We start from the raw sequence: 13637 nt of genomic DNA on the forward strand, positions 1-13637 counted from the left end.
CGGTGGAACGGACTTTTGGGCTCTTGACAGGAGCCCCAACGGCAATTTTAACGGCAAAAAACACTGTGCTGTAATCCAGAAGGGAATCCCCCCTGGACACGGATGGAAAAAAGAGAGGAAAGTGGCCGGATTGCGGTGGATCCTCTAGAGCAGCGGCCAGGAAGGCAGGCACAAAGCAAGATGGCGTCGGAAGGAGGCAGTTTAATATGGGGCCCTGACCAACAAGAGTTCCTGCGGCGTTGCGTAGATGAACTCAAAAAGGAGATGAAGAAGGAGCTGTTGGCCCCGATATTACAAGCGATTGAGGGGCTAAAGGAGGAGCAAAAGACCCAGGAACAGGAGCTTCGGGTCGTGAAGGCAAAGGCTGCTGAGAATGAGGACGACATACAGGGCCTGGTGGTGAAAACGGAGATGCACGAGGCACAACACAAAAGGTGTGTGGAAAGGCTGGAGGTGCTGGAGAATAATGCGAGGAGGAAGAATTTAAGGATTCTTGGTCTTCCCGAAGGTGTAGAAGGGGCGGACGTCGGGGCATATGTGAGCACGATGCTGCACTCGTTAATGGGATCGGAGGCCCCGATGGGTCCGCTGGAGGTGGAGGGAGCCTATCGAGTTATGGCACGAAGATAGAGGGCTGGAGAAATTCCTCGAGCCATAGTGGTGAGATTTCTCCGATATAAGGACAGAGAGATGGTCCTCAGATGGGCAAAGAAAACTCGGAGCAGTAGGTGGGAGAACGCGGTGATCCGCGTATATCAAGATTGGAGTGCGGAGATGGCGAGAAGGAGGGCAAGCTTTAATCGGGCCAAGGCGGTGCTGCACAAACGGAAGATTAAATTTGGAATGCTGCAACCGGCAAGACTGTGGGTCACACATCAAGGGAAACACCACTACTTCGAAACGGCAGATGAGGCGTGGACATTTATTGTTGAGGAGAAACTGGAGTGAGCGGGCCATAAAAAGAACGTTTGGGACAAAGTGGGGGGGTGAATATGTGGGATCAAGGGGGGGAAAAGAGGGAAGAGATGACTTCCCAAGTTGTTAATCCTGCGACCCTGTAACTTTTCTCTCTTCCCCATGTCGTGGGGGAGGGGGGGAGGGAGGATGAGGAGCTGAGGGCGCCGGCCATTGGGGGCGGGGCCAAAAGGGAAGCGTGTGCTTTGTTCCCGTGCTATGGTAATCACGGCGGGAACAGGGAAGCAGGAAGGAGGGGGCCTCGCACAGTGTGAGCCGAGGTCACGGGGGGAAGCCGAGGTCGGCCAGAGTTTGCTGACTTCTGGGAGCGACAGGGGGGGTGCAATTACGCTAGTGTGGGATCTAGCGGGGGGGGGGGGAAGTTTAACTGGGTTGGTGCAGCTGGGGAGAAGGGGGAGGTGGTATGGGGGGGGTAGTTGGGGCGGGGGGGCGCCGCTTGGGGGAGATACGGCTACATGGGAATCGGGTGAGGAGCTGGATTGAAAAAGGAGATGGCTAGTCGTCAAGGGGGGGGGGGGGGTAAAGAGCCCCCCAACCCGGTTGATCACATGGAATGTGAGAGGGCTGAACGGGCCGATAAAGAGGGCACGGGTACTCGCACACCTAATGAAACTTAAGGCAGATGTGGTTATGCTTCAGGAGACGCATCTGAAGCTGATAGACCAGGTCAGACTACGCAAAGGATGGGTGGGGCAGGTGTTTCATTCGGGGCTAGACGCAAAAAACAGGGGGGTGGCCATACTAGTGGGGAAGCGGGTAATGTTTGAGGCAAAGACTATAGTGGCGGATAGTGGGGGCAGATACGTGATGGTGAGTGGCAAATTGCAAGGGGAAGCGGTGGTATTAGCGAACGTGTATGCCCCGAACTGGGATGATGCCATCTTTATGAGGCGTATGTTAGGACATATCCCGGACCTAGAGGTGGGGAAGTTGGTAATGGGGGGAGATTTAAATACGGTGCTGGACCCAGAGCTGGACAGAACGAGGTCCAGGACTGGAAGGAGGCCGGCTGCAGCTAGGGTGCTTAAGGACTTTATGGAGCAGATGGGAGGAGTAGATCCCTGGAGATTTAGTAGACCTAGGAGTAAAGAGTTTTCGTTTTTCTCCTATGTCCACAAAGTTTATTCACGAATAAATTTTTTTGTTTTGGGAAGGGCACTGATCCCAAAGGTGACGGGGACGGAGTACACGGCTATAGCCATTTCGGATCATGCTCCACATTGGGTGGACCTGGAGATAGGGGAAGAAAAACAACAGCGTTCACCCTGGAGAATGGACATGGGATTATTGGCAGATGAGGGGGTGTGTTTAAGGGTGAGGGGGTGTATTGAAAGGCACTTGGAACTCAATGATAATGGGGAGGTACAGGTGGGAGTGGTCTGGGAGGCGCTGAAGGCAGTGGTTAGAGGGGAGCCGATATCTATTAGGGCACATAAAGGAAAGCAGGAGGGTAGGGAAAGGGAGCGGTTGTTGAAAGAACTTCTGAGGGTGGACAGACAATATGCGGAGGCACCAGAGGAGGGACTGTACAGGGAAAGGCAAAGGCTACATGTAGAATTTGACTTGTTGACTACGGGTAATGCAGAGGCACAATGGAGGAAGGCACAGGGTGTACAGTACAAATACGGGGAGAAGGCGAGCAGGTTGCTGGCCCACCAACTGAGGAAAAGGGGAGCAGCGAGGGAGATGGCGGGGTGAGAGATGAGGAGGGAGAGACGGAGCGGGGAGCGGAGAGAGTGAATGGAGTGTTCAAGGCATTTTACGAAAGATTATATGAAGCTCAGCCCCCGGATGGGAAGGAGAGAATGATGTGCTTTCTGGATCAGCTGGAATTTCCTAAGGTGGAGGAGCAGGAGAGGGTGGGACTGGGAGCACAGATTGAGACGGAGGAAGTGATGAAAGGGATTGGGAGCATGCAGGCGGGGAAGGCCCCGGGACCAGACGGATTCCCAGTTGAATTCTATAGGAAATATATGGACTTGCTGGCCCCGCTACTGATGAGAACCTTTAATGAGGCGAGGGAAAGGGGGCAGCTGCCCCCGACTATGTCAGAGGCAACGATATCGCTCCTCCTAAAGAAGGAAAAAGACCCGCTGCAATGCGGGTCCTACAGGCCCATTTCCCTCCTGAATGTGGACGCTAAGATTCTGGCCAAGGTAATGGCAATGAGGATAGAGGATTGTGTCCCGGGGGTGGTTCATGAGGACCAAACTGGGTTTGTGAAGGGGAGACAGCTGAATACAAATATACGGAGGCTGCTAGGGGTAATGATGATGCCCCCACCAGAGGGGGAAGCGGAGATAGTGGTGGCGATGGATGCCGAGAAAGCATTTGATAGAGTGGAGTGGGATTATTTGTGGGAGGTGCTGAGGAGATTTGGTTTTGGGGATGGGTATATCAGGTGGGTACAGTTGCTGTATCGGGTCCCGATGGCGAGCGTGGTCACGAATGGACGGGGGTCTGACTATTTTCGGCTCCATAGAGGGACGAGGCAGGGATGTCCTCTGTCCCCGTTATGGTTTGCACTGGCGACTAACCCCTGGCCATAGCATTGAGGGGTTCCAGGAAGTGGAGGGGAGTACTCAGGGGGGGAGAAGAACACCGGGTATCTCTGTATGCGGATGATTTGTTGCTATATGTGGCGGACCCGGCGGAGGGGATGCCAGAGATAATGTGGATACTTGGGGAGTTTGGGGATTTTTCAGGGTATAAACTGAACATGGGGAAAAGTGAGTTGTTTGTGGTGCATCCAGGGGAGCAGAGCAGAGAGATAGAGGATTTACCGTTGAGGAAGGCAACAAGGGAATTCCGGTACTTGGGGATCAGATAGCCAAGAATTGGGGTACATTACACAGGCTTAATTTAACGCGGTTGGTGGAACAGATGGAGGAGGACTTTAAGAGATGGGACATGGTGTCCCTGTCATTGGCAGGTAGGGTGCAGGCGGTTAAAATGGTGGTCCTCCCGAGATTCCTTTTTGTGTTTCAGTGCCTCCCGGTGGTGATCACGAAGGCTTTTTTCAAAAGAATCAAGAAGAGTATTATGAGTTTTGTGTGGGCTGGGAAGACCCCGAGAGTGAGGAGGGGATTCTTGCAGCGTAGTAGGGACAGGGGGGGGCTGGCACTACCGAGTCTAAGTGAGTACTACTGGGCCGCCAATGTTTCAATGGTGTGTAAGTGGATGGGAGAAGGGGAGGGAGCGGCGTGGAAGAGATTGGAGAGGGCGTCCTGCAGGGGGACTAGCCTACAAGCAATGGTGACGGCGCCGTTGCCGTTCTCACCAAAGAAATACACTACAAGCCCGGTGGTGGTGGCTACATTGAAAATTTGGGGGCAGTGGAGACGGCATAGGGGAATGACGGGAGCTTCGGTGCGGTCCCCGATAAGAAACAATCATAGGTTCGTTCCGGGGAGAATGGATGGGGGATTTGGAGCATGGCAAAGAGCTGGGGTAGTACAACTGAGAGATCTGTTTGTAGATGGGACGTTTGCGAGTCTGGGAGCGCTGACGGAAAAATATGGGTTGCCCCAAGGGAATGCATTTCGGTACATGCAATTGAGGACTTTTGCGAGGCAACAGGTGAGGCAATTCCCGCAGCTCCCGATGCAGGAGGTGCAGGATAGAATGATCTCAGAGACATGGGTGGGGGATGGTCAGGCGTCGGACATATACAGGGAAATGAGGGACGAGGGGGAGATCATGGTAGATGAGCTGAAAGGGAAATGGGAAGAAGAACTGGGGGAGGAGATTGAGGAGGGGCTGTGGGCTGATGCCCTATGTAGGGTAAACTCATCGTCCTCGTGTGCCAGGCTAAGCCTGATATAATTTAAGGTGTTACACAGGGCGCATATGACTGGAGCACGGCTTAGTAAATTTTTGGGGGTAGAGGATAGGTCTGCGAGATGCTCGAGAGGCCCAGCGAATCACACCCACATGTTCTGGTCATGCCCGGCACTACAGGGGTTCTGGGTGGGGGTGGCAAAGGTTCTTTCGAAGGTGGTGGGGGTCCGGGTCGAACCAAGCTGGGTGTTGGCTATATTTGGGGTTGCAGAAGAGCCGGGAGTGCAGGAGGCGAGAGAGGCTGACGTGTTGGCCTTTGCGTCCCTAGTAGCCCGGCGCAGGATATTGTTAATGTGGAAGGAAGCCAAACCCCCGGGTGTGGAGACCTGGATAAACAACATGGCAGGGTTTATAAAGTTAGAACGGATTAAGTTTGTGTTAAGGGGCTCGGCTCAGGGGTTCACCAGGCGGTGGCAACCGTTCGTCGAATACCTCGCAGAAAGATAGAGGGAATGGAAAAGAAGTAGACAACAGCAGCAACCCAGGGGGGAGGGGGGGGGGGGGGAGAGAGGAATCGGACGGACTCTCAGAGATGTTATTGTATATGTATAATATGTATAGGTAGTTGTTATAGGTAATTGTATATTGGATTGTTGGATTGTATTTTTGGAGAGTATTTATTTTGGACAAGGCAGTTGCCATTCAGTTTTGTTTTTGTTTTTGTTTATATATTATTTATTTGTTTAAAACTGGCCTCTGTTATTTATATTGCTTTATTGTTGTGTAAAAGAAACACTACGTACTGTTATGTTTGGCCAAAAATCTTGAATAAAATATATTTTTTAAAAATAAAAAAAAAGGAAGCTGTGCACTTTCAACACTCCATTTGGCAGATACTGCTACAATAGGATGCCATTCGGCATCATCTCGGCCTCCGAGGTGTTCCATCGCATCATGGAACACATGATGGAGGGCATCGAAGGGGTATGCGTCTACGTAGACGAGGTTATCATCTGGTCCACCACACCAGAGGAGCACATCAGTCGTCTCCAGCGTGTCTTTGCAGGGATACGAGATCAGGGCCTGCGCCTCAACCGAGCCAAGTGCTCTTTTGGCCAGACTGAGCTAAAGTTTTTGGGGGACCACATCTCCCGGTCAGGTGTACGGCTGGATGCCGACAAAGTGGCAACCATCGCAGCCATCCAGCAGCCGTCAGACAAGAAGGCAGTGCTGCGCTTTCTCGGGATGGTCAACTTCCTGGGGAAGTTCATTCCTAACCTTGCCTCACACACAACTGCTCAAAAAGACAATGGAATTCCAGTGGCTGCCCGCACACCAAAGTGAATGGGAGGAGCTCAAGGTCAAGCTCACCACCGCCCCGGTACTGGCGTTTTTCGATACCACACGGGAAACAAAGATCTCAACTGACGCCAGCCAGTCCGGCATTGGGGCGGTACTCCTGCAACGGGACGACACCGAATCATGGGCCCTGGTTGCCTCTGCGTCGCGGGCCATGACCCCCCCACAGAACAGCGCTATGCGCAGATTGAGAAGGAGTGCCAAGGCTTGTTGACCGGCATCGACAAATTTCACGATTATGTATATGGTCTACCGCAGTTCACTGTGGAGACCGACCATCGCCCCCTGGTCGGCATCATTCAGAAGGACCTCAACGATATGACCCCTCGCCTCCAGCGCATTCTGCTCAAGCTCCGGAGGTACGACTTCCAACTTGTCTACACCCTGGGAAAGGAGCTCATCATCGCAGATGCTCTGTTCAGGGCAGTTAACACACCGCCCGAATCGGAGGGGTTCGTTTGTCAGGTCGATGCACAAGTAGCCTTCACATCGGCCAATCTGCCGGCTACTGACGCACGTCTGGCCCACATTCGCCGTGAGGCTGCCGCTGACCCCCTTCCACAGTGTGTAATGCGCCACATGATGGAAGGGTGGCTCAAGGGGCAGTGCCCACAATTTTACAATATCCGGGACGACTTGGCCGTCATTGATGGTGTCCTCCTAAAGTTGGACCGGATCTTGATCCCACACAGCATGCACCGGCTTGTCCTCGAACAACTGCACGAAGGCCATCTCGGAGTTGAAAAGTGCAGGTGGAGGGCCCGAGAGGCTGTGTACTGGCCGGGCATCAGCGACGACATCACCAACATGGTGCTCAACTGCCCCACCTGTCAAAGGTTTCAGACGGCGCAACCCCCTGAGACCCTTCAGCCCCATGAGTTGGTAACGTCCCCCCGGGCGAAGGTGGGCGTGGACCTCTTTCATGCGCTCAGCAGGGACTACATCATTCTGATTGACTACTTCTCAAATTATCCGGAGGTCATATGCCTGCATGACATGACATCATCAGCTGTCATCCGGGCATGCAAAGAAACCTTGGAATTCCGCACACCGTCATGTCTGACAACGGGCCTTGCTTTGCGAGCCAAGAATGGTCTTCCTTTGCCACTTTATACAACTTCACACACGTGACATCCAGTCCCTTGCATCCCCAGTCGAATGGCAAGACGGAAAAGGGCGTCCACATTGTGAAGCGGCTCCTCTGCAAGGCTGCTGATGCCGGATCTGACTTCTATTTAGCACTGCTGGCCTATCGCTCGGCCCCACTGTCCACAGGCCTCTCGCCAGCCCAGCTGTTGATGGGTCGCACCATCAGATGGCATTCTAAACGTTCTAATACGTTAGAGACCAACACACAAAAGAATGAAAATAATGTGAAATATACGATCACGGTGGCTCTCCATGAGATTGCTCACTCTCTCAGTAGAGCAGCTCATGTGTTCAAAGCCCTGAGCTGTATATGAACTGAATGAACTCCTCAGTTCTCATGTCCAGAACCTCTCAGTGCCGTGGGGATCTCTGACATATCCGTGTCATGATATCCACATTAACATATCATGATGCAATCACACACACACACTGATGGACAGGTGGTTGGACCAACCAACACACACACAACATGGCAGCCAATCACCAGTGAGAGCACACGCACTATAAAACAGGGAACACCACAGTTCCCGCTCATTCTACCAGGAGATAGTTCAGAGCACAGAGCTCACAGCGTGCCACTCAGACATACACCATGTGCTGAGTGCCTCACTAAGATAGTGCTAGGGCTGGGTCCACAGGTTAGCTGGTGAAGTACGAACCACAGCCAGAAGTTAATAGTTATTATTGTACAGAATAATAAAACAGAGTTGTACCATCTACAACCGTGTTGGCTCGTTTGTGCTGCCAACCATCTCCACCTAGGCCCCATTGATGCACACAGGGGTGTGTACAGTGCTTTGCTTCCTGAAGTCAATGACTAGCTCTTTAATTTTGCGGAAATTGAGGGAGAGACTGTTGTCGTTACACCAGTCCACTAGGTTCTCTATCTCCCCCCGACTCATCATTGTTCAAGATCCGACCCACTACGGTCGTGTCGTCGGCAAACGTGCAGATGGAGTTGGAGCCAGATTTTGCCACGCAGTCGTGTGTGTATAGGGAGTATAGTAGGGGGCTAAGTACGCAGCCTTGCGGGACCCCGGTATTGAGGACTATCATGGAGGAGGTGTTGTTGTTTATTCTTACTGATTGTGGTCTATGGGTCAGGAAGTCGAGGATCCAGTTGCAGAGTGAGGCGCCAAGTCCTAGGTTTTGGAGCTTTGATATGAGCTTGGCTGGGATTATGGTGTTGAAGGCGGAGCTACAGTTGGAGTCTGACGTCCTTGTTGTAGAGATGCTCCAGGGATGAGTGTAGGGCTAGCGAGATGGCGTCTGCTGTAGGCCGGTTGCAGCAATATGCGAATTGCAGTGGATCAAGGCATTCTGGGAATATGGAGTTAATGTGCCTCATGACCAACTTCTCGAAGCACTTCATTACGATCGATGTCAAGGCCACGTAGCTGTGTCTGTCCTCCAACTTTCATGAGGAACTGCCCACTGTTGCCTTTTTCACCTCCTCCTGTTCACATGCTCTTTAGCCAATGCCACCCATATAAATCACATGTGAGGACCTATGAGGTGACTATATCTAAGCTGGTGGACAGTGAGCTTGGAAGGTGTGACTGTGTTTGCACTGATACCAGTGCTTACCATGGTGCGAACACAGGAAACTGGGCTGGGTCGGAGAATCGCCGGGGGGCGGCGTGAATCCCGCCCCCACCGGCTGCTGAATTCTCTGGCGCCGGGGTTTTGGCGGGGGCGGGAATCACGCCGCGCCGGTCGGGGGCCGTTGGCAGCGCCCCCCCCGGCGATTCTCCATCCCGCGCTGGGCCGAGTGGCCTCCCATTTTCGGCCAGTTCCGCCGGCGTAAATCTCAACAGGCCCTAACCGGTGGGACATGGCTCCACGGGCGGCCTGCAGAGTCCTCGGGGGGAACGCCAGGGGGATCTGGCCCCGAGGGGTGCCCCCACGGTGGCCTGACCGCGATTGGGGCCCACCGATCCGCGGGCAGGACTGTGCCATGGGGGCACTCTTTCCCTCCGCAATGGCCGCTGTCAACCTCCACTATGGCCGGTGCGGAGAAGAACCCCCCTGTGCATGCTTTGGGATGGAGCCAAACACTCCACTGCTGGCCTAGCCCCTGAAGGTGCTGGAGTGGCCTGCCCCGTCGGTTCGCGGAGAATCCCGCCCCTGATCTTAATAATAATAATCGCTTATTGTCACAAGTAGGTTTCAATGAAGTTACTGTGAAAAGCCCCTAGTTGCCACATTCCGGTGCCTGTTCGGGGAGGCTGGTACGGGAATTGAACCCACGCTGCTGGCATTGTTCTGCATTATAAGCCAGCTGTTTAGCTCACTGTGCAAAACCAGCTCCATAGATCTTTCTCCTCTATGTTGGAACAGCTGTGTGACACCAGGGGCGTCATTCTCCGACCCCCCGCCGGGTCGGAGAATGGCCGTTGGCCGCCGTGAATCCCGCCCCCGCCCCCGCCGAAGTCTCCGGTACCGGAGGTTGGGCGGGGGCGGGAATCGGGCCGTGCCGGTTGGCGGGACCCCCCGCTCAATTCTCCGGCCCGGATGGGCCGAAGTCCCGCCCAGAAATTGCCTGTCCCGCCGGCGTAAATCAAAGCTGGTATTTACCGGCGGGACCAGGCGGCGTGGGCGGGCTCCGGGGTCCTGGGGCGCGGGGCGATCTGAACCCAGGGGGTGCCCCCACGGTCGCCTGGCCCGCGATCGGGGCCCACCGATCCGCGGGCGGGCCTGTGCCGTGGGGGCACTCTTTCCCTTCCGCCTCCGCCACGGCCTCCACCATGGCGGAGGCGGAAGAGACTCTCCCCACTGCGCATGCGCGGGAAACTGTCGGCGGCCGCTGACGCTCCCGCGCATGCGCCGCATTTCCGCGCCAGCTGGCGGGGCAACAAACGCCATTTCCGCCAGCCGGCCTAGCCCCTCAATGTTGGGGCTCGGCCCCCAAAGATGCGGAGCATTCCGCACCTTTGGGCCGGCGCGATGCCCGTCTGATTGGCGGCGTTTTTGGCGCCAGTCGGCGGACATCGCGCCGTTGGGGGAGAATTTTGCCCCAGGTATTATGGTGTGGAGATGCTGGAATTGGACTGGGCTGAGGAAGGAGCAGCGCTCCGAAAGCTAGTGTTTGAAATAAACCTGTTGGACTTTAACCTGGTGTTGTAAAACTTCTTACTAAGGTATTATGAGTAAGAGCTTTGGAGTGCAGAAGACTCCACAGTGCTGAGGCTTCCCTGAGCTGCTGAGACTTTGGCATGCTGTCGGACAGGATGGAGTTTAATCATTTCAGAAGGACCTCCAGATTGTTGTGAGAGAAGCAAGGGGCAGACCTGCACTATGTGTCAGGCCTCAGCCTCTTTTCCTCAATTCCAGATGCATCAAACTTTTAAACTAATGATGCAACCTGTGGAGTAATGGGGCTCGTAAAACTACCCACTCCTCCCATCCCGATCGTAACAGCAGTGTTGTATTTGCTAACTTCCACTTCACTGGGATCATTCTAAAAACCAGGGAATTTTGGAAAATCACAACCAGAGCATCCACTTTCTCTGCAGCTTTCTCTTTTAGAAAGCTAGGATGTAGGTCATCATTTAGCAAATGACAGGCACATTAATGGCTGCCTTCAATGTGGTTTATATGGAGCCCACAATTAATTCAGTCCATCTTCCATTCCTACATTTAAGGCCACTAATTAGCCACCCAACCCATCTTCCAATCAATTAGCAGCACTCCTCCACTAAAGTTATGGACTGTGACTACTTCCCCCAAGACATGGAAAGAGGCCCCATGTCAGTTTCCCAGCCCAGGAAGGAAAATCATGTCCTTTGTGTCTACATTTATAGTAGAAGTCACAGATTATATATCAGAAATAGAGGGTAATAAGTGAGTAAAATAAAGATTATTATTATTAAGTAATGAATAACAGCAAAGAAAATGTCTTAGAGAAAATTGAGGGACTAAAAGTGGATAAATCCACAGTAATTGGTGACCTACATCCCAGCTTTCTAAAAGAGATACTACAGAAAAATGGATACACTGGTTGTGATTTTCCAGAATTCCCTAGATTTTATAGTGGCCCCAGTGAATTGGAAGTTTGCAAACATATCACTGCTCTTACGATCGGGATGGGAGAAGTGGGTAGTGTTATGGGCCCCATTACTCCACAGGTCACATCATTAGTTTAAAAGTTTGATTCGCTTACTAAAGTGGCCAATTGATTACCTTCGCACCTACTAACCAGAATAAAAAAGACTATAACCAGGCTTCTTTCAATAGACAACAAACTTATTAGTTTATTATAAAACCAGTCTTGTCAAATAGAAAGGCAAAGCTTATTAACATATACACTGAAATATGAAATACACACACAATAAATAAAAAGAAAGAAATTCTACCGAAGTTTAAAAGCTAATGATTTGGGTGGCGCAGCGGTTAGCACTGCTGTTTCACAGCGTTGAGGACCCGTGTTCAATCCTGGCCCTGGGTCACTGTTCGTGTGGAGTTTGCACATTCTCCCCTTGTCTGCGTGTCTCACCCCCACAACCCAAAACGATGTGCAGAGTAGGTGAATTGGCCACACTAAATTGCCCCTTAATTGGAAAAAAATAGAAGTGAATAGTTAAAAAATAAAAAGTTAATGGTTCAAGGGAAAAGGAAAGATGTTGAAGTCCTTGAAATGGCATCCGGGTTACATGATTATTCTCTCAGCGATGATCTGCGAAATTGATGAATCTTGCACTGCTTTTCAGGCAGGCCCAAGGAACCGTTATAGGTCCCAGCGTGTCGAGCAACCTAAGAGCATCTTATAATCACCTCTGGCTCGGGATTGGAAAAATGCCGCCGCCTTCTTTTCATAAGCAGTTGGTCTTTCTTCTTCTCAAAGCAAAACCAAAACCAAACAGGTATTTTTTTTTCCAGAGCCATAATCTTCCTTGTGACTTCTTTTGTTTTGAATTTTTTCCCCCAATTAAGGGTAATTAAACATGGGCAATCCACCTACCCTGTACATCTTTGGGCTGCGGGGGCGAGACCCACGCAGGCATGGGGAGAATGTGAAATTTCCACACAGACATTTACCTGGGGCCAGGATCGAACCGGGATCCTCGGCGCCGTGAAGGTGACCCCTTTCGTACACGTTCCATGAGGTTCAAGAGGTTTTCAGCTTCTTTAAAACTGCTGAATTACCTTTTCTTTTAGAAGGACTTTTTTTTTCCAGGAATAGCAATCCAAGTCTGGTATTAAAACTTTAAGAGACAGAATCTTTCAAAATACGAATTCTTCCAGAATTTTCTTAGGCCTTGAATATGAACCATTTTCTGTCATTAAAGTGTTTATGACACTGCTACTTAAGAAAGTAGGGGAGAGAGAACATAGAACATACAGTGCAGAAGGAGGCCATTCGGCCCGTCAAGTCTGCACCAACCCACTTATGCCCTCACGTCCACCCTATCCCTGTACCCAATAACCCCTCCCAAACTTTTTTTTGATCACTAAGGGCAATTTATCATGGCCAATCCACCTAACCTGCATGTCTTTGGACTGTGGGAGGAAACCGGAGCACCCGGAGGAGACCCACGCAGACACGGGAGAACGTGCAGACTCCGCACAGACAGTGACCCAGCGGGGAATCGAACCTGGGACCCTGGAGCTGTGAAGCCATAGTGCTATCCACTTGTGCTACCGTGCTGCCCCAGAGAAAACTGGGAACTACAGGTTAGATCGCCCGACATTACTGTTGGTGTTTATTATTAAGGAAATCTTAACAATGTATTTGGAAACTCATGGCACCGTCATATGTAATCAGCTTAATTTTACAGAAGGGAAATCACGTTTTGACAAATTTATTAGCATCTTTTCAATACATAACTAATAATATAAATATAAGGAGCCTGTTGTTATGATATACTTAGACTTCTAAAAGACGTTGAATAAAATGTCTCTCAGAAGGGCTCATGGGAGAAATATATTAGCATAGAGGGAGGATTGATTCATGCATGGGAGGCAACAAATTGGAATAAACGAGGCATTTTCCAGTTGCCAGAATGTAACTAGTGAAGTTCCGTGTTGGCACCTGAGCGACTTACAATGTACCTTAACGACTTAGACTAAAGAGACTGAGAATGTTTCTAAATTTGTGGACAATGTTCGGTGTGAATTGTAGCTGTGAGGAGGGCATAGCGAGGTGTAAAGAAATATAGACAGGTTAAATCAGGCAGCAAGATGGCAAATGGAGCATCATGGTGTAGTTATTCACTTTGTCCACAAGAATAGTCACTGAGAAATCAATTCAGAAGAAATTTCTTTACCCAGCGAGTGCCGAGAATGTGGAACCCATAGCCACCAAGGGTAATTGAGGCCAATATTTTGATGTATCTAAGGGGAAGCTCAATAAGTTACCCTGATAGGAGTTAGAT

The sequence above is a fragment of the Scyliorhinus torazame genome, chromosome 14 (assembly GCF_047496885.1).
Source record: "Scyliorhinus torazame isolate Kashiwa2021f chromosome 14, sScyTor2.1, whole genome shotgun sequence".
Taxonomy (NCBI): Eukaryota; Metazoa; Chordata; class Chondrichthyes; order Carcharhiniformes; family Scyliorhinidae; genus Scyliorhinus; species Scyliorhinus torazame.